General features: G+C 52.1%; 1 protein-coding gene across 5 annotated transcripts in view; it reads right to left on the bottom strand.

Annotated features, from left to right (window-relative positions):
- The window catches only part of ARHGEF10L (Rho guanine nucleotide exchange factor 10 like), a 149,357-nt gene extending 122,558 nt beyond the window's left edge, over positions 1-26,799 (bottom strand). The window contains exon 1 of one of the 5 annotated variants that reach the window (XM_088790236.1): positions 26,648-26,799. The gene's annotated coding sequence lies outside the window, so the exon portion shown is untranslated. Of the gene's footprint in view, positions 1-11,803; positions 12,016-26,647 lie in introns of those variants that run through there. The other 4 variants (XM_088790235.1, XM_088790237.1, XM_088790238.1 and 1 more) reach the window with 4 other exon arrangements.
- Between the last annotated feature and the right edge of the window lie 292 nt (positions 26,800-27,091).

Raw genomic sequence — 27,091 nt, 5'->3', positions numbered from 1 at the left:
CTAAGGGTGAAACTCAAGAATTCACATTATGTTCAAAAGCTTTCTGGTGGTTCCCGTAACCCGCCAGGTTTGGGAAACGCTCGCTTGTGGGGAAGAGGGGTCCTCAGCTACTGAAAGCTGTGACTATGGCTGAAGCATCTCAGGACAGGGCTGTACAGAGCCGTCACCGACCCCGGCAGATCAGTCTCCTGAGCATTTTTAGGTTAAAAGAGAGTCTAACAGTCTTTTTCAAAGTGTGGTCCTTGAACTATTGACTTCAGAACCACCTGCGTGAGAGGAAGCCTTTTTTAAAATGTAGATTCTAAGGTCAGACCTCTACCAACCAACTCAGAGTCTCTTGGGGTGAGGCCCAAGAATCTGTATCCTTAGCAAGAGAATTACTGGCTCACGCACTCCCCTGGGTGCTGAGACCCCCTGATGTGTCCGGCACCTTCATGCACACCTTGCCTTCTGAGAGAGAAAGCTCCTGATGGGACATCTTGGCTGACTCCAAGGCACCCAGCAAACTAGGTGAGAGGCCAAAAGGTAGCAACTGTGCCCATTCCTCAGATCCTGAGCCTGGAAGGGAACAAATGAATCAGGAAGCCCCGCCTCTTGTCTTACAGAAGAGGAAACCAAGGCCCAGACAGGGCTGTGTCAGGCCCAAGGTCATAAAAGAGCGAGTGTCAGAGCCAGGCTAGAAGCCAGGTGGCCATGCCCCAGGCTCACCCTCGGTCCCAGACTGCCCTGGCCTGCGTGAGAGGCTTGCCCCTAACTCACACCCTCCGAACCTGCTCCCAGGTGAGCCAGGGTCCCCGGGAAGAGCTCTCAGCAGGGCAGTGGCCAGCGGCCCTGGACACCTCAGCCAGTCTTGCTGCCCCAGGGAAACAGGGTGGCTCGATCATGGAAGACGCCGGCTACCTCCATCACGGACAGTGATAAAGCAACTCATGCTCCAGGTAAGAGGAGGCACCAAAGAATGGAATGAGCACGAACAGTCTGGGCAGTTATGGTTCTGCTGACCCCAGGGATCTAGTGGGGAGGGGGCACAGCTCTGTAGAGAATGTCTCCCCAAAACTCAACGATCAGTCCTCCATGTCTGAGTTTAAAAGACTAAACAGTCCTGAAGAACCACTGATACCAGTGTTTCTCAATCCACCTATTTGGGGGAACACTTGTGTCCTGAAATATGCTAACAGGTTCTCAACTAAACAAAAGGGGTTCGGTGGTCAAAAACTCTGGAAGATCCAGAATAGAAACCTCCTTCCTGGAAATTAATACTCAGCGTGTTCAAGGCACTGAAAAGTCCTGCAATTTCTGAATCTACTTAAATCACAACACAGGTGAAGAAAGATGGAGACTCAGGAGAGTCATGTGCCTTGCCCAGAGTCATCGACCAGTAAGTAGGGAGGGTGGGATTGAGCAAGACAGCCTGTCCCAAGTCTGTACTGGCCACCACGTGCTTAGTATTCTGCGAAATGATTTCTTTCATTTACGATTGTGGTTGTTCTGATGCAAGGGAGAGAGGGCAGGCAGCAGCAGGGCCTGGGCAGGAAATCATGCCCATGAAAGTGGCCAGAAGGCGAAGCTGAGGCTCCAGCTTCCTGGGTCTGCTGCCACTGGCTGTGTGACCTGGGATAAGTCACCACCCCTCTCCAGATGACTAATTTTATGTCCCCAGACATAAAAGGACTCTGGACTAGATCCTGGGAGGCCCTTCCAGCTCTAAATGAGCCTCTGACTCCATCGTCCTACCCGCAGCTCCCGTTTCCCTCCCCACCAGCCACAACGTCTCCCTGGGCCCAAGTCCCCGTCTCTGTAAGCAGCTGAGGTCTGCACTCCGGAGCCAGGCGGGGGCTGGGCTGAGCTCTGCCCAGTGGGGGACTACGCACTGTTTTTGCTCTCCCTGTCCTCACTGGAACTTAGGTGCCTGGCTCCTAATTCAGTGCTGTTCCGAGACCCTGGGGTAGGGAAAAGAGCAAAAGGCCAGGGGTCCAGGCTGCTGGGAGTCTCCTCCCGAGCCTGCCCCATGTGGCTGTGAGATGCTGAGCAAAGGGTTCTGGGCCCACGGGAGCTCCAAGACTCATGATAAAACGTAAGGGGTTGGACTCAATCAGCTGTCCCAAAGTGGAGTGGGCGGAATGCTGGAGCCCAAGATTCTATCAGGTGATTTGCCAAGGAAGGGCTCAGCTGAACCAAGTTTAATATGCACCAGAAGGGTTTCAAAGGAGGTCTCCAGAGTCGGATGGATCAGGGGTCAAGGTCTGCCATTTACTAGCTGTGTGACTTTGGGCCAGTTCTTTATCTGGGCCTCGGCTGCCTCGTCTGTTAAATGAAGATAATAACCATACATTCCTTACAAGATTGCCACAAAGAATTGAAAGAAGATGATGCAGGTTGCCTGGCACACTCTAGGCCCTCAGTAAACACAGGTTATTTTTTCGATCCTTTGGGATCACATTTCATATCATCCCTACTTCACAGATGAGGTAACCGAGATTCCAGAGAAGCAAGACAGCTGCCTACAGTGACGGGACTTCTAAGGGACGGGACTCTGGGAACTGCTCCCCATCTCTCCTGGCCCCCGAGAATGAGGCCTCTGTAAAATACAGCTGCCATCCCCAGCAGGGACTGCTTCCCTCACTGCCCTGCCATGACCCGTATCCAAGATCAAATCCTGGCCCAGCCCCAGGGAGTTTTCCAATCACTCACTGGGAAGGAAGCCCAAGAAATGCTTAAACCCATGGGGCCCGAACTCTGAGCACTGGGGAGAGCCAACTCCCACTTCCCAGCAGTAGCCCAGCTCCTCCTGCCCAGAGGCACTGCCCATTCTCTGAGACCACAAGAGGACCTTCTGTAGGTAGACTGGTGGGTGACGTTCACCTGGGGCCTCCAGTGAGCCCCACCCTGGGGTTACACACCACGGGCTTCCACCCTTGAGACTGGTTGTTTCACTCAAGGGACCAGTCCCAACCTGGATGCCCTGTTATGCTCTGTGACCCCAGGCAAGTTGCTTCACCTCTCTGAGTCTCAGGAACCTTTTAGGAAAAGGAAAACGAGAGTTTGGGAAGCACTAAGGAAGCAGCCTGGTTGGCAGAATGATCTGGGAATCAGAAAGCCTGTAACAGCATCTAAAGGTCTCCCTGATGTCTCCTGTCCCTTCCCAACCCAGTCTCCACCCAGGACAAAAAGTTCTGATCTTGTCCCTCCATATCTGCAAACACTTGACTAGCTCCCTATGGTCCTCAGGATAAAGTGACAGCTCCTACTGAGATGTGCAGAGGCCTTCAGTGGCATCGTCCCCAACTCCCTCCCCTGTGACACACTCACCCCTGGCCTTTGCACCCACCTGCACTGCTTCCTCTCCCTGAACTGATTCTGCCTCTTGGCTGCTTCGTTCAGACACCCGCCTGGGAAGCCTCTCTGAGCCCCTCCCCCTGGGTTAGGCCCTCCCCATCTTTCCATTGGCTACCTTACCTGTCTGCCTCCCGCACCAGAGAGAGGGTAAGCACATTTGACTCAACTCTAGCTCCTAGCCTGGTCCCCAGATCCATAAAGAAATATGGTGCTCAATAAATATGTGTTGGAAGGAGAGGAATGCTAGGACAGACAAATGACAACAAATTCACTACTCCACGAGCTTTGGTCTCCTCTGCAAAACGGGAATGTTGTGGGAGAAGCAGTTGGACCACCTGGCTGGGGACTCTCACCCCCGTTTTGTAGCTGGCCATGTGGGCTGGGTGAATTTCACATCTCAGGCCTCTCTCCTCCGTGTAAGGTGAGGACAGTGACAGCACCTGTGCCTCACTTCCTGCAAAGATACAGTGAGTTAGTCCTCCCAGAGCGCTCAGCGCAGTCCCGGCACATGGAGGTGACGTCCTTGCACTTTACAATTGGGGAAGAAAAGTGAGAGGTGAGGGTGACACAGGCCAGGGATCTGTGTCCCCTGGCCCAGCTACAGTAGCTTCTGCTGCAGGGATCCAGTTCTCCTAACACCAGGCTCCCAGCTGGCTAGGATGTTCACTGCGTGTGCTAACACAAGCCCCCTGCGCCAGCAGCCCAGGGCCCTGGAGAATGTGGGCCCCACGGAGTCTGGAGTGAGGGCTCGGCCCCACTGTGCCATCTCAGACAAACCCCTGACCTCTCTGATCCTGTTTCCTCCTTTGTATGAAGGAGGGTTAAGGAGAGCCTGCTTCCGCCATTTTGGAGATGGCAATCTGCCCGTTCTCATAGTGGCTGCAAATGACCCCTTCGAGGGTGGTCTTGGTGGGAATGTACCCCTTACTCCCCTAGTCAAGATGTCACTGAAAACCATGAGGCCATCAGATGAGACTGTCCCCAGGTACCCTTTAAACCTACCCCAACTTCTCCCATTTCCTAAGAAGTACCCCTGCTCCTCTCACCCACCACCCCCACAGCATCAAGCTGGGTACCACCCCTCTCGTTTGCCTAAAGATCCAGCTCCTGTAGCTGTCCCATGTGTCTCGCCCCCTCTTAGGCAGTCCTGGCCACCAGCACAAACCATTGTCCTGGGTCCCCGCACTTCCCTTCCAACAAAGACATATTTTCCCAACCCCCCTTCCCTTATCCAGCATCTCAGAAGCTGTCCACATGCTGTCTCTCCTTGCTCACGTTCCATCCCCTCGGTCCTCTCCCACGGCAGATTCCAGCCCCATCACTCCTCCAAAACTGCTCTTACAAAAAGGCCCAAACTGCCTCTATGTTGCCAAAACCAGTGGCCACTTTTCCCACTTATCTTACTTGGACACTCACTGGCCGGCAGCTCCGTTGACCGGTAGCTGTTTTCTGCAACAGTCCCCATGTGTGCTTCCCAGAGACCCCACTCTCCTTGCTCCTCCCAGTCCTGTCCTGGCTCCTCCTCCTTCACCTGACCTCTGGGTGGTCCCCCCGCCCCATCTATGTGCTGACTACGCCCAAGTTTGCATCTCAGCCCAGCGGCCCTCAATCATTCCCATCCCATCGCGTTAGGTTATTTCCTTCACAGGACTTATTCCAGGACATTGTGAATGAAAAGGAGTGACACAGTAGACCTGACAAGTGCAGGGGGTGCCACATGGCCAGCCCGACAAGCTCAGTGACTGAAAGGAACCACACAGCATGGTCTGATCATAAATTCCTAACTGGGCAGGTCACGGCGGGTAGTCACATCCCAGGCCTCCAGCTTCCTTAGCGAAGGCCAATCTGTAGCTGAAGTGAAGCCTGTCACACATCTAAGATAACGTACATTGGGGATGTCAGAGTAATGTTCTTGTCCAGACCCCTCAGAGGCACAACCGGGGTCACCAGCACACGAGACGTCGCTACCCCTCATTGTTTCACGACGAGCATACCATCTCCATGTGCTGTAATTAACTACTCCATGTGGGTAGTTAAACGTTCACTACCCACCAGTGTAAAAGATGTGTCTCTCCATTTTGCTTTCTAGCCAATCCTAGAGATTTCCCCGCCTTGCTTTCTCCCGCCTCCTTAATCTGCCACCCATGTGACCTTTCTTCCGTTCTTTCCTTTGATTCCAAATGCAGAGAAAGAATGGCCAACCTGCCCCTCTCTGGAGCATTTTCTCAGTCCGTTGAGATCTTGCTTCCAGGCATGTCCTCAAAATTTGGGCTCAGATGAACTCTTACAAAACTTGTCTATAGATCGGACGTTCTTTCATAGACAAAATGCAGTTACTTTATTAATCGGTGTGACCTGCTTGGTTTTTGTGTCCTTTGCCATCACCTAAGATGCACAGGGCAGGGTGACATACAGTTAGCCAGCTCAGGGATGTAACCACAGCCACAGGGCTAAGCTCTTCCGTGAGCCAGGCTGGAACAGCCCACTTACACTTTCTTGTCAAGTCCTCACAGCACATGACACAGCTACTGTGACTATAGTATTATCCCCATTTTACAGATGAGGACACTGAGATACAGAGGGGCCACGTGAGTGGCCCAAGGTCCAGCACAGAAAGAGGCTCAGCAGGGAGCAGGGCACCCATTGACCCTCTAAAGCCCAAAACAGGCTTGGCCCTTTGTGGACCCTAAATAAATACTTGCCAAATGAACAAATCAATCACCGAATAAATGAATGATATACACCATAGTATTGAGAGAGGTAGTCTTTGGGTGGTGGAAAATAGGGAGGTTTTTTTTTTTTTTCCCCTCTCTGTATTTTCCAAGTTTTCTTCCATGGCTATGCAATACATACATAATTTAAAGTACAATAAACTTTCATTTTTAAAAGAAATACAAAGGTCCTGGGTAATATCTTGGTTCAGGAATATTTTTCCTTAATTTTCAGAGACTGCTATTCCTCTACTTAATTTAAACCATTGTTTGTCTAGCGAAATTGAATAAGAAGCCCGCATTTTGAAAGCTCTGGCCAAGTCTGACCACTTCAAACAACGATGACAGGGAAGTAATGAGAGCTGGTTCCCGCCACCTCCCTCGTGTGCTAATGGCTGGGAGTCAGGGATGCATATCAATCAGGCAGCCACTGGAAAGGGGATTTTTGTAGAGGCCAGGAGGACAGGCTCTCAAGAAGGAGGGGGTCCAGACCCAGAAATGCCACCTCACCTAGGGCCCTATGTGCCTTCGTGGGCAGGGGCCACCCCAAATCACCTGCCCTGCCCCAGACTGAGAATGTCCCTGCAAAGAAAGTGGTGGGGGGCCTGGGCCAAGACCACCCTCTCAACAGACAGGTGGGTGGGAAGATGAACCCCTGATGCCCTTGGAAGGGGGGTCAGCACCAGGCTCTAACCAAGAGGTGAGTACAACCTTTGCTTCTGGCCAAGTGGTCAACTGTCTTTCCCTTTTTCCCACCTCATGTGGGCACTACTGTCAGAGGACATCAAAGGCACAGCCAGGCCAGACCCTGGAAGGGGTGGTACTGCCCTGGGATGTAGGGCTGGGAGCTGGGGCCCTGGGTTTACCTGTGCTGCCTCCATCCCTCACAGGTGCATGACCCTGGGCAAGCAAGGTGGCTGACCTGGGCCTCCGCCTCGGGGACAAAATGGACATGATGACACCACCCATCGCTCAGGATAGCTGAGGACTGAATAAGCTCCCACAGCCACATGCCTGCCAACGTGCTTGCTCCTCCGTAAATAAGAGCTATTAGTACAGCTCTCTCCATAAACATGAGCCATTATTATTAGCTGTTTCCTGACAGCAGGCCTAGGGGCCCATCTGGGCACTGGGGTTCTATTCTAGGCCTTGACCCTAAACCACAGGGCAATGAACCCAGCTAAGTGGGTGAAAAAGCACACATCAGTTTCAAACAAATATGGCCAAGTGTGTTGAGATTACAGACCAGCGGTGAATCTTCTTTTCCTCCCCTCCTCAAAGAGAAAAGGAAAATAGAATAAAGGAGGAAAATCGGATTATAGAAAGGTCTTACTACCTAGTTCGAATCCTGCCACTTATAAACATTGTCACCTTGGGAAAGTCCCTCAACCTAAGACTCAGTTTTCCTCCTCTGTAAGATGGGCTAATAGTACCTACCTGCAGGATCGGTATGGGAATTAAATGAATTGATGCACGAAAAATGTCTGGCATATATAGGCATATAGTAAACATGAGTTGCCTGTAAAGAAATAAGCTCTCAATTATCTGCCTAGATGAAGGGCAGAAGTAGCAGAGGTAACAAAAAACACTGGAGAACCTCAATACCAGTTACCTTTATCTTTGGCTTTTCTGGCACTGGGGGTGGAGGGAGGGCAGCAGATCCACCTTCCCAATTCTGTTTTGTTTGGTCTGGTATTAAAATGGAAATCTTTTTTGAGAATCCATCAGCCACAGATGCCAGGGCTGGAATAGCAGCAAGCTTGAGGAATAACAAGAAATTACCAAGAAACCTTCAAGATTTACAGGCGAGGGAGTAACCACAGAGTATGATGCCCCTGGCAGGTGAGGTTTGGCAGGGTTTTTGCTGGTACCCAGCTGATGCTGTACCCCCTGCTCTGCCACAAGCCTTGTAGACTTTTGGTTCCCCTGACACCCAGGCCAGACTGAACAGTACATGCTGTTCCTTCAATCCAGACCCTTTCCCTCTCCCCACTCCATCCTGCTATACTCTACTCACACCTCCACTGTGTATGTCACTGCACACACGTCCATCTCCCAACCAGGGCTCACAGACTGGACAAGAGCTATGGCTCTTATAAACAGATGTCCACTCAACTGTCTGGTTCTACTCTTATGCTGTCCCTGAATCCATATGGATGGGTCGTGCCCTCTGTTGCCTAGGCCATTCCCAGACAGCTCTAGCTACCTGGGTCCTGGACATCACACCTTCACCAGCCCTGAGCTATTTGACTTGTCCACTGTCTGTTCTCCGTCACTACGACTGCTTGGTCTCCCACGTGCCTGGGTGCCCTGAGTGTGGTTATTCAATCAGTGTCAAAGCAGGCTCTCAATTAACTAAATCTTATCCTCATCCCATTTCCCCTCTGCTTGGTGCATGGTAATGTAACTCCGTTTCCAGAGGGAGAGGTCATTTGAGAGCAATTTACAACCCCAACCATCACAGCAGGCCCAGCCCCGCTCACTCTGCACCCGAGGACCCTAAACCAGACCCCAGTGGTGTCACACCACCATGCAAGCTCCAGAGAGGGGCTGTACCTGAGTGGCTCACTACTGGATCCCCAGCTGATAAATGTTTAACAACTGGCTCTGAGGCAGGGGACCCTGATTTGCAGTGTTTGCCAGTTTCTATGATGTAAATACTCTCACTATGGCTAATTACAAGCTACCAAGGTGACACACTACCGAACACAGAGTTGGGAAGAGATGTGCTGTAGCCACCCGTATGTACATTATATAGTCATGTATCGTTTAATGACGGGGTACGAAAAATGCATCATTAGGAGATTTCATTATAGTGCAAATATCGCAGAGCGCACTTACACAATCTAGATGGTCCAGCCTACTGCACACCTAGGCTGTGTGGTCCATCCAACCTACCGCTCCTAGGTTACAAACCTGTACAGCATGTCACCGTAATGAATACTGTAGGCAATTGTAACACAACAGTATTTGTGTATCTAAACATGTCTAAGCATAGAAAAAGTACAGTACAAAAGACAGAAAATGGTTCACCTGTGTAAGGCACGCAGGATGAACGGAGCCTGCAGGACTGGAAGTGCTCTGGGGGGGGTGGTCAGTGAGTGAGTGGGGAGTGACCGTGACGGCCGCGGACTTCACTGTACACCACGGAAGGCTTTATAAACTCTGCCCCACAAGCCGCCCCCCCCCCGGCCTCCTTCCAACAGGGTCAGAAGTAGAACATTGAAGCTGTCAGCGCTGCTCCAGGAACAGGGCTGTGGGCCGGCTGATTGGAAATATCGAGGAGAAAGTGGCTGGGTGAGGCGTCCATCACCTAACAGTGACTGTCAGGAGGGAGTGAAAGGTGGCCTGAGGATCAGTAGCAGTAAGAAATCAAGATGGAAAGAAAGGAACACAGGGATGGTCATGCAGTGTGGTTTGGGCTGTCACGTGCTGGAGCAGCAGTCAGGGTAAGGAACTTTGTGGTGTATTCATGAAAAAGAGGGTGTTTAACGTGGAGAGGGTGTAGAACTGAGGACTATTAGACTTGGGTCATTTGTTTTTGGTTCTGTTGACCCTCTTTAGCATAAAAAACTCTCACTGCCATTGAATTGTGGAAGAAATAAAACTCAGCTGTGCTTTACACCAGGACAACCTGCAAATATTGTCAAAGTCAGGGACAGGCTGGCTGCACACGACCACCGAGCTCTCACTAAAGTGGCCGCGGCACTTCATACGTGTTAAGGGAGCGCCTGTGGACCTGCGTCCTTGTGCAGGATCTTTGGTCCACGACAAAGAATTTACAGCAGTGTGTTCTGAAGACCGTCAAGCTAGATCTGGGGGGCGGTGGCACCCTCTGAATACGAAGTGCTGGGGGACAGTGCTGAAACGGGTCCGTGGCTGGCTGACTGGGATGTCATCTGTGCACTCAGAATTGAGGTGCTGTGAGTGACAGGGAATCTACTGCCACCCCCACAAGATAACTGCTCCCGTCAGAGAAAACAAATTCCTTCTGAACCACGCATCCTTCCGTTTCACACGGGAAATTCAGCTGCATTATAATCTTATGGGATCACCATTGTATATGCAGTCTGCCATTGACCGAAATGTTACATCACGTGTGACTATGTGTGTGCATGTGTATATGTGTATATATGGCTGGCAGAAAGGAAGAGATCCTGAGTGGGAAGTGAAGTAGTGAAGGATGGGACCAGCTTTCTATAGAGGGGACAGCAAGGGCAAAGGGTCTTTGGTGGAAGAGGAAGGGACCTTGGGAAGGTGAGTATGATGGAGCAGAGGAGAGAATCAGACACGGGCACAACCTGAGGCCTCCGAAGTATGAGAAGGGTTCTGAGCTTCACCTTGGAGCTTGAAAAAGGGCTAGGGTAGCCCCCGCCCATAGTTACAAGGAGCTTAGAGAGCGGACCCTCCTTTCTAGTCTTTGTGTTGGAGTCCTGGATGCTGGGGCGTAGTGCTGCGTAGAAGGACAGATGGATGTATGGACAGATGGACACTGCAGCTGAAGGCCATGCAAACAGGGCTTCAGGGAAGGGCTGAGCATTTTAATGAGCGTGCGCAACCTGTCCCCTCTCTCTAGCATCCTAGGAGGAGCAGATGGGGCTTGGGGCAGGCGAGGCAAGGCTTCCCCTGGTTGAATCCCTCGGGAAAGCCAAGGCCTGTCTCAGCTCCAAAGTCAGCAGGAAGTACCGCCCACCCACCACCACCTCCCTGCTGTGGTCAGAGCCGGGGTCCTCAGCCTCTCCAGGCTAAAGGAAGATTCCTCACCCCTGCGCCAGGCCCCCACCCTGGGAGAGGGAGGAGGAATTCTTACCACACGCTCCTACATCAGGCCTGGGCTCCCTCTCAGAGACCACCCCTGGAGGCCAGGGGGCTGGCCTTCATTCTCAGCAGGTCCCACCTCAAACATACTCCCTTGCCTCGGGGAGTGTCCAGGCCTAGCCAGGTTCTGTGGCCATGGCCTTCCCACTGACCAGGGCATCCTCTCCCCCCCTCCCCACGTAGCTGAGGCCGCCCCTGTTTTGCCTCTGGGCAGGGGTCCAGGGTGGGAGAGGCTGGCCCAGCACAGAGACGCCAGGAGCATTCCCCGACTTCATGAAATCTCAGGGAACCCCAAGGTCAGTGAAGAAGGAAGTGGACCACAGTGACAGGAAAGTGAGACACAGAGTCACATACACAAACACACACACACACACACAAAACTGATGCACAAAACCAGTCAGGAGTCATGCCGATGAGCGGGACACCCAAGGGACACAGAGACTCCCATGGGGGGGAAGGTACACACACTCAAGAGGTACACACTCACACTCAGACCCACACGTAGAAAGCCCACCCAGGCTCTGGGGGCTGTCACATCCACAACACACAGGCTCCCAGGACACACGGACAGAGAAGACAGCGGGTTCCTGGAGACAGACACACCACACACTTACTACACCGGGACACAGGGAAGACCCAGGCTTGAACTAACACCTGGAGGCACAGAGATACACACTCGCAGACACACCCAGGGACACCCGGAGAAGACACCAGACTCCCACTGGGAGAATCAGGGACACACAAAGATCCCACAGAAGCAGAAACACAGAGAGGGTCCGGGACGACCCGGATAACGGAGCCCATGCACTCTCAGCGACTCTGGCACAGAGACGCCCCGGCCCTGGAGACCCCCAGAGCCACACACCCCATCGCAGAGTCCCGGGCCCCCCCGGCACCCATCGCCCCCCAGCCGGCCCCGGCCCGCGGGCCGCACTCACCCGCTCCGGCCGCCCGGCCTTTGTTGTCCGCGCCACTCACAAAGGCGCCGCCGGCCGGCTCTGTGCCTCAGCCGCCCGGCCGCCGCGGGCGCCCATGGCCGGGCCGGCCCAGCCCCGCGCCCCGCCGCCCGGCCCGCTGCCGCCACCGAGCCAATGGCCGCGCCGCGCGCCGCCCGCGAGGTCGCGGCCCCGCCGGGAGTGAGCCCGCCTCGGAGCGGCCTGGTCCAGCCACCGCGCACGGCGACGCGGCGCCGCCCCCGCCCGCCAGGCCTGCAGCGGCTGAAGTCACTGCTTAACCCCTGGTGGCCGGCCGCCTTTGCCGCGCCCCTGCCTGCGAGGGCGCCCCTGGAGGGCGGGACAGGGAGGAGGGGAGCCCCCCAACTGCTTGTGGCAGGAGGGCTTTGGGCCCTTCTGCTGGCCCTGCTCTGATCACCCTGTCACAACCTCTCACAATACTGGTGGGGAAACTGAGGACTGCAAGCAGTGGGACCTAGCCCCAGGCCACACGAGGACCCTTCACTCCTTCACTCTCTGTGTCGCCTCCCATTTTCCCCGTTTATCCCTTGGAAAGATCCCACACGTGCTGGCTGCTTGCTTCTCCCTCATTTTCAAGAGTTTGCCCAAGGGTTTCCCTGAGGGGTGACAGATTCCTAGGTTGGTTCCAGGGGAAAACCCAGAGGTTGGATGGCCCCCACCCAGTCTCTGCAGCAGAGAGCCCCCCAGCCCCTGGGTGGCCTTGCACCCTGGCCTCTGACATCAATCTCCTGACCCTAGCAACCTCAGGCATTGAAGGATTGCTATGATGAGGGCCTCCGCATCATCTCACTGAACTGGAACCAGCCCTACCACGTAGTCCCATCTTCCTGTTGAAAAAAACCGAGGCTCAGAGCTGCCAAAGCTTACTCCACAAGGAAGTGGAAAGAGATCCTAGTACCTCCTCCCTCCAGCCCCCTAAAGCTGCCAAACACTAGTTACTCCCTCCCAGAATTCCAAAGAGGGCCTCTGGATATGATGCAATTAATTATAGTTATCAGGTCATTAATTAAGATTATCCCTGTTATTAAACATTACCCTGCTACCTCTCAATTTGCAACGAAATTCACACTCGGGCTTATCAGCAATTACTCCTGGGTTGATAATAATGAGTTCTATAGCCTCCAAAGGGCACAGGTGTATGTGGGCTGGAATCTTTGTCAGCCATTGTTCATTCATTTAATGCAGCCAGCAAAAACTTTTCTTTTTTTAAACTACTCCCTGTTTGTCAGGCACCAGCCTTAGGGGCTAGAAACCAGACAGACCCCAGCCCTGCCCCCTCAGCTTTCAGAGGCTGGAAGGAGACACAAATAAATAGGCCACTACAGTGCAGCGAGGCAAACCACACTCAGGCTACTCTCTCTGAAATCATCTTACTCATTCGTTTGTTTGCTTGTTTATTGTCCTGTTCCACACAAGAACATAAGCTCCATAGAGCCTGTCCTAAGAGCTGTTCATAGAGTTGTCTGAAACCTCAGGCCTCGGGCAACACTAGGCCCATCCCAGGCAACCAGTAAATATCCGTTGAGCACTTACTGTGTTCCAGACATTGTTCTAGGCACGCAAGAGATATCAGTGGACAAAACAGGAATGGTCTTTGCCCTGCTAGAGCCTCCATTCTAGGAGTGAATAAGCAGTGGCCGTGACAACAGAGAGGAAAGTTTCCAGAATGCCAGCAAAGCAGCAAGAACATCTTCAGATGTCCATCGAGTAATCTTGGGCCTCGTGTCATTAAGCTTTGGACCAAAATTTAGATGTTGTGGCCTGTATTTACAGCCTTTCAGACCTACTCCAAACCCCCTCCCTGGCTATCTTATTTCTGTCCTGGACCCTTCTGAGCCCTCCAGGCTGAATGCCTGTCCCCTCTTTGGTTGCACTAAGGGTTGCACCCTCCCTCCCAGAACCATCAGAAGGCCCAGAATCTCCAGGAAGCGTCTCTACATGGCCTCTGTTCCCTGACCATCTCTCCTCTGATCTCTACAGCATTCCACGCTTGGGTTAGTTGCTTTTGTTCCATTGTTAAGTTGGCTCTGGGCACTGACTTGAACTTTCTCCAGCTTGAGGGCAGCTATGATCCATGCTTGAGGGCAGGGGCCATACTCCAAACCCCCCTCATGCCCTTAGAGCCCAGCACAAATTGGGATCATGAAAGGATCAGGATAAATTCTAGAAGACACCTTCAAACCCTTATCAGTAGACTTCTAGATCCAGGGTTGCAATCCACCAGCTCATAGAACAAATGGAACCCACAGAAGCATGTTGTTTTCCCCTCAATGGTTTTGTTGTTGTTGTTAATTAGTTACCAACATTTAACGATTGGGAGATTTTCCATAAAAAGCCAGATTGCTTAACAAATCTGGAGATCTGGTAATGCCAGGCCTTCATTCCCATGTGGTCACACTCTACAGCCCTTATGTGGCTCCTTACATAAGGCTGAGTCCTCCACTTGCCTCCGTGCCTCCCAGCCCTGTGTGACACGTCTCAATGGAGGCCTCTCCTCTGTGAATTAGTGTTTTCATTTCATTTCCCCTCTACATTCTACTTGTATGAGGAAGAAACACATGCTTGAGAATAAATAAGGCCTCCCCTTCCAGGCCTCCCTAGGCCCATGGCCAGGCCACATTCACCTGCGTTCTTGCTCTCTGCACCATCTCACTCTCCTGACATGCACACACTCTTCTCTCTCACCTCCCCAGCTTCACATTCTACACTCCACAGCACAAATGAATATGCAAAGTGTTTCTGTGGGCCTTTGCCCTGACTGTTCCCTCTGCCTGGAATGCCATTACTGCTCCATTCCCCAGACACTGTAGCTAACTGCTTTTTGATGCTTTCAACCTAAACAACGCCTTCTCAAGGATCTCTTCTCAAGTGTCCCCAGACTTGACTCCGGGGCTCCCACAGCATCCTATGCTCCCCATGTCAGTGTGCTCATTCTACCGTGTTGTGTGGTATATGTGTGCCCAGACCGAGTCATTGGGGGCTAGGACGTTCCTGTGTCATTCACAGTGGGATCCCCAACACCTGGGACACAGTCTGGTAGAGCACAGGCACAAGAGAAATATTTACTAAATAGATGAGTGAATGGGTTTCAATAGCCACAAAAGGAAAAAAAAGAATTTCTGGGAACATTTCCATGTCCCAGAACATTCAATTAACCAGAATTTCCCTCTCACTGAGCATTCTGACGAGGACAGGATTTACTGTGTAAGCATAATCATTGATGATACAGCTGAATGGGGCAGGGACTCTGTTCTCCCTTGAGGCCACCACTGGACTGGGAAAGAGGGAGGGAAGGGGAGAGGGAGGGAGGGCAAGGGTGGTATTTTCCATGGGCCAGAGAGGCTAAGTGACTTGCCCAAGGTTCCCTAGCAAGCTGGTGGCAAAATCAAGATGGGAACAGAGGGCGCCTGCCTCTGTCTCCCAGCCTGGCCCCCTTTCCACCAGTCCAGGCCCATAATGGGTCAAAAAGTAAGTGGGTGGATGGAAAAGTGAAATGGAGAGCACACAGGAAACAGTTAGTCTTCATTATTTACCATAACATCAAACCAATCATGAGTGGGCTCTTATCTAAGAGACGCTAGATCACATTTTGATTACAAAGGCGGATGACAGAGCCTGTCTAACCAAGACGAAGCCCTCTTCCCATGCACTCCTGCCCCTGTTCAGTAGGATGGGCATTTTGAAAGGGGCTGGGATGCACTGAGCAACCCCCCACCCCCGAAGCCTCCCAGATTCCTCACAACCCACGACCCGCATTTGTGGGAAGGAAGCCAAGGTCAAAGGCACAGTCACAGGCAGAGGAGGTTCCAGGAGCTCAGGCGGAAGGGAAACGTGACTTCTCTGAGCTACCACTTTACGGGCCTTGGTGTCAGGGAGAGGCCAACCTGGGCAACTTGTTCTCTTCTAGTCTCAGAATTGTGCCAAGACAACCATGGGCAGATGGACAGCCCACGTCCAGTGGGCTGCACATGGACACAGTACCGGGCTCTGGGCCTGATGCCACCCCAAGTCCTGAGAACAGCCCTCAACCTCTTTCACTTGGTCCCACTGCCAGCAAAGTGGGAACAATAATCCTTTTGCCCTCTTCCATCACACAGGATTTTGACAGATCAATCAAATTTAGTCTAACAGATACTTTTCAACTTCTCCCTGACAAATTAAATAAATACACTTTTTGATACTATATTATAAACTATCGTAACTATTATTTATGAGCAGCAACCTAGGGTAGCAGTGGTCAAGGTTCAAACTCTTGGGACGCTCACTATTAGAGAAGGAAATTATAAATATGGAAAGGGAGGAGAACAGAATGAACCCTGTGGGCTTGGACTGGAATTGGAGGTATTGGTGTGAGCTCATAGCTGTGTCCACCAAGAGGGTCGGGGGTCAGGAACACCCCAATAGCACTAAGCACACTTAGCAGCTACATTATGGTTTCTAAACACCGTTCTCTGCTAAAAGGAACCAGAGCTCCTTGGAAAACTGGCCGATTTGGGGGGAAGAACAAATTGAGCCTGAAACATATTGCGCCAGAAATTAATAACTTGCTCAAGAAGTGATGGGACGTAGCAAAAGGACACAGAAACCAACAGAGCCTTCCAGGAGGCTCCGAATAGCCGAACTGAGGGCAATTTGAGCATCAAAATGAACAATAATTGTAAGGATTTATATTCCAATGACTACGATAGGAAACCAAGAGTCCATACTGATGTGAATAAATTGAAAGCTACAAATGGCTATTTACATAGTCTCAAAGTACTTCTCCACAAAATACTCATGAACCACAAAAGGAAAAAAGAACAACTCCACAGTAGAGGAACTTAGCAGATACCTCCTCACCCAAGTGGTCAAACTGAGTTAAATGACCAGTCGTGAGATATTTGGACATCACAAGCCTCCTGATGTGACACGTTGAGAAAGACACAATGTCACTTCATGATATTCCTGCCAAGATGCCATTCACAGAATGATGACCAAACATCAAATAAACCCAAATTGAGGGACATTCCTCTAAATGTCTTCTAAAATGTCAAGGTCACAAAAGTCAAGGAAAGACTGGAGTACTTTTCCAGATTGAAGGACACTAAAGAGACTCAACAACTAAATGCCATGTGTGGTTCTGAACTCAATCCTTTTCCTACAAAGGAACTTATTGGGACAATTGGCAAAACTTAAATAGGGTCTGAGGACGGGGTGGTAGAAATGTTTTGTGCAATTTCTTGATTTTGAGGATTGTATCATGGAGCCTGTCCTTGTTTGTAGGAAACACACACTGAAGTATCCAGAGTTAAGAAACATCGTCAGCAGTTTCCTCTCAAATGCCTCAGAGGGAAAAAGCTGTACTTGCAGCTTTTCTGTAAATTATTTCTAAAGCCAGATGCCCGTGCTAACCTAGAGCAAGTTGCTTAATTCTCTGAGCCTGTTTCATTATCTCTGTCATATGGCTGGAAGTAATAATACCTACCTCATGGAGTTGTTTAGAAAATTAAATGAGATAATATGTGCAGGCTATTTGGCACAGAACTGGCCTCATATACATAGTCTAACATTTTGAAGAGCTATATAATTTTTCTTCTTCCTCATGCAGTCCCATTCCCAGGCAAAGTGCCATGACATCGAGTAAGATGGCAAACTCCAGTGACTAGAGGGCTAGGGTGGGGATGAAAATGGGAGACACAGGATGAAGATGTGTGACAACTGCCACCAGGTTTCAAGATCAGGGACACCACAGGGAGAGGGGGCACCCCTGGAAAGCCCATGACCCTTGTAGAAGGGACAGTCACTCCCCATTTCTAGTAGATGCATCACTATACCCAGTGTCTCCAGAGCTTTCTTTTCTTTTTTTTCCAAGAGAAACCAGAAATCCAGATTTCTATATGAAATCCTCTGATTTTTAATATTGACAACTGCTTCTAATTTTAAGTCAGCCAATAATTTGTGAGCCAAACAGGCTCTAAGCAACAGCAGCAGGAGGAGTTCTGAAAGCTTGCCCTGAACGATTAGACACATGGGAATACCCCCGAGAGTTGACAGAAAAAGCACCAAACCAGAGTTCACAGTTCTTCTCGGGCTCTGATAGACCCTCTCAAGAGGCTGGGGCGGACATGCCAAGATTTGTACAAACCCATGTGCCATAGCAGCCACTCCTCCCCAGCACAGCTGATTGGACGACAGATTGAACATCTGAATGAAACTGAGCCAATCAGCTCATTTCTCCCAGGATTTTGGAACTGGACAGCTGAGAGGCTGAGTGGGTCAAATGACCATGAACACTGAGCCTAAAAGATCATGCAGAGCGGGGGGCCAGCATTCATGCAACAAACCAGAGACAAGTTCAAGCTGAGGTTCTGGGGGATCAGAAACTCCATAGGAAAGGGGGTGGGGGGAAGCCGGAGTGCAGAATAAAGTGGGAGAAAAAGACAGTGAGACAGAGACCATGAAGCGCTGGAAGGCATTCATGGTAAAAATGACAGCAGTAAGAAGAGAAAACTCTTCCGTAGCACTCTCTCTATACCAGGCTCTGGTCAATCACTGTTCATGTATTAACCCATTTAATCCTCACAGCAACCCTATAAAGTAGGTACTTTTATCCCATTTTACAGATGAAGAAATGCAGACACAAAGATATTCTGTCCTGGCCTTCAATGTCCATCAGAGTGTCTTGTTGTGTCATTACAGAGAGCCCCCCACACACCTTCACTTGCACGTGCCTGACTGGATTTTCCTTGAAAGCAAAGATGTCTGTGACGAGAGGAAGGGTTAATATTCAGGTGGGTGCACTGCCCATGGCTACCCTCTTCGTGCAGGATGAAGGGGGATTCTGGAACCAATTAAGGTATCCCCAAACATCCTACTGTAGCTTTCCTGTATCTCCCAAAATGGAAAAGGTGAAGGGGTAAAGGGCAAGTGTCACGGCCTGGGGCATCAAAGGCAGCTGGAAGCATAAAGGCCCTCTGCAGGTCAGCCCACATCCCACAGACTGGTGCCTGCCCCGTCTACATGAGGGTGCCAGCCTCATCCTCGGGTGTCTGTAGCCCACGCTGGGCATAAGCAGGCAGAGGGCTCGAGGCTGTTTGTGAGCCAAAGGAGGTTGGATTTCTGCTCTTGGGGCCTGTCCAAGAAGCCAGAAAGGACAAGGAGACAAGGTCTTCACTTCCTGGCATCAGGTTACTGCCAATACCCAGGCTCGGGTGCCAGGCGAGGCTCCCAGGCATGAGAGTTGCTGGTCAGCTGACAGTAGACAGGGCCCAAGGCCTGTTCTCAAAGCTGCCATAAGGCTGAAGAGAATGTGGCTCTGGCTGCAGAGGACGCGGAGCAGGGAGAGAGCCTGGGGAACAGGGTAAGCCTCCAGGCTTGCCAAACAGACCAGGATGGGGGCTGGGGGGCTAACCCAATGTCTCCAGGAGGGAAGGGCCTGGACCTGGGTAAGGAAGGTGCTGTAGCTGCCAGCTCTGAGACTGTAGTGACACTCTGGCGTGGGGAACTACAGTCACCCTCCCCCCACTCCACTGGACTATAGCAGGAGGGCCTGGCCATAGTTGCAGCCTGGCACCAGCCCCAGAAACCTTCAGCGTCCCCCAGTTTCACCGGCCAGGGCTGGGAGGTTCCATAAGCTCCCTGGTCTCCCAGATGAAAGACGCTTTCTAAGAGTCATAAAACCGTCCCCACTCAGAACAATAGGCCCTTATCCGGCTGTGTCCTTCACATAAACTCCCATTAGCAACACACCAGAAGCTGCAGGCAGGAGTTTTATAGACTGGATTTTTGGACCAGTCCCAGCGTTCATTAACATCTACTCCCTCGCCCTCCATGGAGCCTGCAAAATCACTCCCGATTGCAGAGGTCCACATTGTGCTCAGCCTCCTGGCAATGCTACAAGGAAGGGGGCTTTGTCCTGTTTTATGAATAAAGAAACAGACCCAGAGAGGTCAGGTGGCTTGCCCAGGGTCACACAGCAGGAGAGTGGAGGAGCCGGGATTGAAATCCAGAGTCCGTGCTCCTTTTACCATATCATGTGGCCTCCGGTTATGATCACTCAAATCCTGCCCCGTGGAACCCGAGGTTAAACCGAATGGTTTTCTTGGGTTCTCTTCTGCAACTAAGCATTTTCTGAGACCTCAGTGTCTTCACCAGGATGGTCCTTGACCTACCCAACATATCAGCAGAGATACAGTAGGCGAGCACATCTGTACGTAACCTGAGGGCACATAACATGAAGGACCCAAGCCCCTTCCCTCAGAGGAAACGAGTGGCTCAGCTCATCTCATAGTCTCACTCACAATGCCATTCCTCCCATTCCTCCTCTGAAGGCCACCCGTAATGATGGCCCCCCTTTACTGAGCATTTACAGGACACCAGGCCCCATGCTCTTCATGCATGAGCCCATATACTCTTGCGAGAACTCTGTAGAACGACTGCTTTCCTGAGCCCCCTTTTCACATGAGGAACTGAGGCCCCGAGAGGTAAGTAGCCTGCCTAAGGTCACACAGTAAGGAAGCTACAAATTTCAGGTCTATATGACTCTACCCCAGCATGTCTCCCCAAAATTTCACAACGTGGGATTCAAACGACACTCCCTCCCCGCAGGCCCAATCCTACAGTCGTGGCTCCCAACTCTGGATGTCATCCCAGATGCATGGATAATGACAAAAGCAGTCATTCTTTATTGGGGACCTTCTAAACCCCCTCACTATCTCCTTTTCACACAACTCTCAATGTCAATATTGCAATTCCTGGTTAGCAGATGAGGAAACCGAGGCTCAGAAAGGGGAAGTGTCTTACAGGGTCCCACAGAGCTGGTGAGCGGGGGTATCAGGGATTGAATCCACTTCTGTCTGGTTTCGGAGCCATGGCTCCTTCCAGGTAAGCCAGCACAATAGTCAAACCAGACTGCGATGCCAATAGTCTTGGCATGCAGTCAACAAACCTCCCACTACTCCCCAAATAAATGCCTAAGATGTGCCTGGCCAGTCCAGGAGATGGAGGTACAGTGGTACACAAGACTGATATGTCCCAGCCCCCACCAGCCCATGGGGGAACCACCAAGGACCCCCCATACCACTTCTAGCTGCTCCCCCTAGAGCTCCATCTGCAATTTCCCCAGGCCCCCAGCACAGGGGCTCTTCCCAACCTCTCCCGCTCCTGTCCTCCCTGCTCCCCTCAGTTTCTGGGAGCTTTCCAGACAGCCTGCACCAGCCCCTGCGAAGGCAGCCGACAGCTCCTGGTCTCATGGCTTATTTCTCCCTAAGACGCTTCACAGCCAACTCTGAACTAGGCAAACCAGAGAGGCAGCTGTGTTATCTCAGGCTTCCTGGAGAAGCCCTCAGACGTAGATATCCCCTCCTCCCCCACCAGCACCCATGCTCTCTTTGCTGATCATTTGCTCAAGGGCTGCCCCACCCTGACAGGCTGGCTTGTGACCTGCCCTTCCTCACCATTCCCCTGTCACCTTCCATTGCTGCCAAAGAGAGCCAGCCTGCCCGGAACAACTCATGGAAACATACGGTAAGTAGGTGGCTTTGATCGTCATCATCCTCATCCTGATCACCATTATCATCGCAACTGACATTTATTGAACACTTACTACGTGCCAGGCACTGGGCCAACCCTTTACCTGTACTATCCCATCAGATCTTCACAATTATCCGATGAGATAAGTACTGTTATCATCCCATGCAATAGAAGGAAACTGATAAACGAGGACAGTAAGACCGTAACACAAACTACTGTACCTCTCATTGAATTGTCTGCCACCCCTGCTATATACTGTCATGTCCCCAAGGGCAGGATCATGTGTGTTTTGCAGACTTGTGTCTCTAGAATACAGTGCCTGGCACAGAGTGGACACTCAATAAACAGTCTTTAGATGGATGGATGGACAAATGGATGGATGGATGAATACAATGGAAAAACAAGAGGAAAAGAACTTGAGGGCAGTAACTCCTGCACACCCAGCCAGCCACCCACTCAGTGAAACAGGATAACTGCTGGATGCGATTTCTCTGCTAATTGGGAAATCCCCCAGCCAAGATTCCAGAGAAAGCAGAGAAGAGTATGCTGATTATTAGGGGGGAGGGGAAAAAAGGGAGTGGCGTGTGGGTGATGAGCTTTAAGATAGCTGGGTGTAAGCAGCAGCATGGAGTCTGGTTAAGCATGTTCCCCTTCCCAGAAACCACCACTCAGCAGGGAATTTCATCTGCTCCAGCCCCAACCACCTCTCTGAATCAGAGGCAGCACAGAATGTGCCTGGTGTAATAACTCCCTGCCGTGGGGCTCCAGGACTGTGCCTGGGAACAAAGCTGTGCCAGCCCCTGGGGTTTGGTGGGAGTCAGCCCCAGCCCATTCCCTTGGTGCCATCTCAGAATTCCGGAGCACCTACCAGGAGCCCTGGCCTTTGGGAGGGCTTGTTCTCTAGTTAATCTAAGATCTCACGCTAACCCTCGAATTCTCATGCCAAGACTCAGGGACAAAGAAAGCCAGCAGCCCCAGGGGAGCAGACACTGTGGCATGGGGCTAGTTTTGTAGTTTTAAGAAAGAGGAAGCGGAAAGACCATAAAGCCCAGTGTCATCTGTACCACCTGAAGACATTGCTTGTCTGCATGGACATGGCACTGAGATCCTGGACAGCGGGGCGAGGTGTCCTGTCATCCCGGAGTCTTATCGACTTGTCAGAAATGAGGGATTGAGATGACATTGGTGCCGGAGACGTGCCCTTCCTTTTTCTGGGCACTTACTATGCTCCAGGCCAGGTGTTCTGCCTGGTACGACATATAACCGTCATCACACCTCAGTAAGTTCAGTATTATTAGCTCCCTTTTCAGATGAATAAACTAAAACCAGGTGAGTCTCCCAAGTTCACACCATCAGAAGGGACAGAGCTGGGGTTCGAACCCAAGTCTGACCCCAAAGTCCATACTTTTTCCACTAACAACAATGTGGAAAAGTCTTCAGTTCGGCAAACGTTGGCATCCTGGGTTTATTCCAAACCTGGCCAGAAAGGATAGGAGTGGGTTTTTATGGCAACCACTCCAGCCTTTGCCAGTTTCTACGTATCAGAAGCAAACACACCCTCCTCCACATTCCTGTGTTCCCCAGCTTTGTGGAAAGGAGGGAGAGATGGCAGGGAGCCCAGAGGGCACCTCAGGGTCACCCATTCGAGCAATTCAGAGACTTTCAGAGCAGGAAGAGCCCTTAGGAATAATCCGAGCCAACTCTGTCTTTTCACCGAAGGGGAAACTGATGCCCCGAGAGGGCAAAGGATTGGCTCAAGGTCACACAGGGTGCAAGGAATGGAATGGGAGCTGAGGCAGCCTCCTGGCTCCCAGCCTGGGGTCCCCACCCCCACTCCAGCCCTCTCAATAAAGCCATGACATTGGAACCCATTACATCAGATGCAATGAACAGTTATCAGATTTAATTACGACATTGCTCCGGAAGAAAACCAGGGTAAGATGGGGAGGGAGGAGGTGGGCAGGGGTGCTACCTAACCCCACTACCGCCCCCTTCTGCGCGGGCATCAGACATCTGTGCAGTGGCTAAGCTGGACTCGGCTGGATCTGGAGGGAGGACCAGGGTTACCTGCATTGCAGGTCCCCGTGTGGCCAGGAGAGCTCCCTCTTTTCCTGACCCTCTTGGAACAAGGACTGCTTCTATCCCTGAGACCAGGAAGGATGGGGGAGGGGTCTCTTATTCTGCTGAAGGGCAAAGTGGGAGATACGACTCACTTCATGGCAGCACCACCCACCTACCTTGGACCCATCTGCTAGGTTCCAGGGAACTTGCCCTCATGGGTGTGTCTACCTTGAATCCAAAGAGTGGGTGTCCCCAAAGTCACTCACTGCTCCCGGCCTGGGGACCCCGGGAGATCCCCATCCCCAGGGAGCTGTTTCAGCACAGTGGGGGTGCTCACTTCCGGGGACACACAGACTGGGTTGAAATCTCTGCTTCCCCACCAGTTAATCCCGTGACCTCACTTCCCTGAGTCCCAGCTTCCCACTATAGAGCGGGATTGTGTTCCTGCCTCCCAAGGGGGTTGTGGGGATTGAATGTCAAGGCTGTCCCAGGCACAGAGGGGACGGAGACGCTGCTTGGGGAATTCTCTCTCTTCGTACTACTTCTCTGCATGCAGACTGTGTCAGGTTGTGAAGGCATTCCCAGCCACGACAATAATCCACAGCCCTTGGTGAGAACGCAAGGAAAGAATTATTAGCCCCTGTGCCCAGATGGGGTGACCCAGGCCCCAAGAGGTGAAGGAGCTTGCCCAAGCTCCCATAGTATTTAGAGGCAGAACACTACCAGAACCCATGGTTCTCAAGTCCCACCAGCCAGCCCTGCCCAGTCCAGAGGAGTTGAATGGGAAGAGCTTGAAATCCAGAGTCAACCGAGCTGGGCCCTGCTTGTGCCATGAACTCAGCACACAACTTAGGGGGGGTGACTTTGGGTGATGTGAGCTTTCAACTTTCTGACTGATGATTTTGGTGCCATTGATGAGCTGTGTGACCCTGGGCAAGTGACTTCACCTCTCTGAGCCTCAGCTTCCTCATCTGTGAAATGGGGATTGTCAGGAGGACTAAAGGCTCTATGGCCTGCAGTATGCCTGGTACAGACCTTAGCATATGGTGAGTGCCCAAGTGGAAATGTACTAATGGTGGCAGCCATGGCTAGTAATCAATATCGCCTTTGTATCGTTATCATTAGGAGAGGGAGAAGACAAAACAGAATTACCCTGGGAACCTCTGGCCCACGTGACTGTCCTAAGAGGAGACCGGGAGGGAGACGCCAGGGACTCCTCACCTTCAAGTGGCAAGGATGGAAATGGGGTAAGACCAGTCACACCCCTGACGGTTCCAAAGTCCCACCGACAGAGGAGACCCAAGCAGGAGGACGGCTGCCATACTCCCAGAGGTCCTGAGCCATTGAGCGACAGAAGAGAGGTGGTGGCCCCCAGCGAAGCCTCAGGAGACCTTGATTCAGGGGCCAAAAGCTGGGAAGGCAGCCTCGCCTCAGACACTTCTGTCTGAGATGTAGCAGGAGCCTCTGGAGGAAAAGCTACCAAGAAGAGGGGCACGCCTGGTGTGGAGCACTCTGTTAGGAGCCAGGAGAGGTGGCCTGACTCTCTGCCATCTCGTAGCTGTGTGACCTCAAGCACGTCACCTCACCTCTCTGAGCCTTTGTCCCTCGATCGTAAGGATCATCATTGTGGGGATCACAATTCCTGCCCTGCCCAGCTCCCCAGGCTGATGTGAGACCCTCAAAACAACCGACGTGCACTTGCTCTGTAAACTGTCAATCACCTTAGGCTGAGGCACTGCCCTTGTCAATCACCAAGGGACCCTTCGTGGACGGACAAGGCAAGGGGTAGCATAGCAGAGGCCTCTCTGGAAGGTGATAATGGACAGAAGGAAAGACCTGGGACCAGGCCCCTCCTACTCCTCTCCATGCCCACCCACACCTCCTGCCTCCTTTGCCCCGCTGGACTCCATGGAAACCCCTGACGCTGGTGTATGGGGTTGAAATCCTTGGCCAGCTGCTTCGAACCCTCCTTCTGCCACTCACCACAAACTATTCTGGAAGTCATTTGTCCTGAACCTGCAGCGGGGGGAGCTACATGAGGCAGAGAATGATCTCCCATGGAGCTGAAGCAGGTGAAGGGGAAAAAGCTTGAATGGTGACATTTGTGCCCCCAGACCACCAGCCAGTGGGACACACAGTCCTCTAAGCAGCCCCTTTACAACCTCAGCCTTGCCACACCCAACTGGACCCCTGCCTCATCCTCTCACAGCAGCAGTCAAGTGAGGGGGCTAAGGGTTCAGTCCGGCTCCAGAACTGGACTTGTCTGCTTCAAATCTCAGCTCCCCTTTCCAAGCTGTGAAATCTTGATTAAGTTATTAACCTCTCTGTGCCTGTTTCCTCAGCTATAAACAAGAATGATAATAATAACACTTACCTCATAGGAGTGTTGGGGGATTAAATGAATTAATACATGTAACGTGCTCTGTTAGCAAAGTGCCTGGCACAAAGCAAGCATCCAGCAAGCATGATATTTGCCAGACATCAGCCACACAAATGAAAGAGGCTGTGAGCGTGCCATCACCGGAGAGACTCAAGCTGTGGCTAAACAGCCACCTGTCGGGGATTCACGGCCAGAACTGCCTGGTGACTTTTAAAATGTTTCCAACTGTGAGCCCATAAAACCACACCTGTGAAAATGCGTATGTTGTAGTTTCTCCTTCCTAACATGGCCAGGATAGGATGAGATGGGAGAGGGCTACCAGGGTAGTTGGGGGGGTGGGGGTAGGGGTGGGGGGCAGGGACAGAGGAACAGGCAGTGAGAAGGAAGGAGCACTAGGCGGGGAGGCAGCCAGCCACTCTGGCTTCCAGCTCCTGCTTGGTCACCGAGTCACGGTGTGACCTGGAGTTACTCCCTGTCCTCTGAGCCTCCATTTTCCCAGCGATGAAATGGTGCTGTTGAACTAGGTGTTCATTGAGGCCCTATCAAGCCGCAATCATCACACTCTGTGACCCTAAGAAGGGGGTGGGAGAAAGTTCCCATCCTGCAAGGCTCCCTCTGCATTCCACATCCCCAGACTGCCTGCCACAGCCACTGAGGCTCCCAGCAGAGTTCCCTTCGCCAATCCCCAACACAAGGCATCCCCAAGGCGCACCACCACCTGGGAGAGGGCAGGGTGTCCCTGGGCCCGAGCCCAGGGTGTCAACAATGGAGAGACCCACCCACACACCCAGTGTCTTCCAAAGGATCCTCCTCTAATTAAGTGAGGAGCAGAGATATTTAAAAACCAAAAACCTGACCTGGATTCTGTGCGGTCCAATTCCAGCCTTCTGGGGAAGGAATGCAGGTAATGGGGGCAGGCCCCACTGGCAGGGAAGGGTCCTGGCTGTCGCAGCAGCTGGCAGGGTGGAAGGGGGACCTGGGGTCGGATATACTGGCTCCCTGTGCCGTGCTGGGCGTGCGGAGGGCCTAGGTGTGTGAGTCAGTCACCTGCCAGACCTGCAGGGCGGGAGGGTAGGAGGAGGCCCTAGCAGCCCATAAGAAAAGACTACATTACTTTGAGTCAGGCCCGCCAGGGCTGGGCTGGGCTGGGCTAGGCAATCTATCACCCGGCCTGGGAGGACCAGGAAGTAGCCAGGGTGAAGGAGGGAGGAGAAGCATGAACAAAAGTGGGAGCTTCTAAAGGATGGGGGTGGGGGCAGTGCAAGCAGAAAGTCAGCTGTGACAGCAGCTCACTGGCTCGG

The sequence above is a fragment of the Rhinolophus sinicus genome, chromosome 14, assembly GCF_057876585.1.
Source record: "Rhinolophus sinicus isolate RSI-liver-muscle chromosome 14, RSI-T2T, whole genome shotgun sequence".
In the NCBI taxonomy this organism is placed as follows: domain Eukaryota; kingdom Metazoa; phylum Chordata; class Mammalia; order Chiroptera; family Rhinolophidae; genus Rhinolophus; species Rhinolophus sinicus.
Note: the sequence above shows the minus strand (reverse complement) of the source record. Positions and strands in the feature narration are given on the sequence as shown.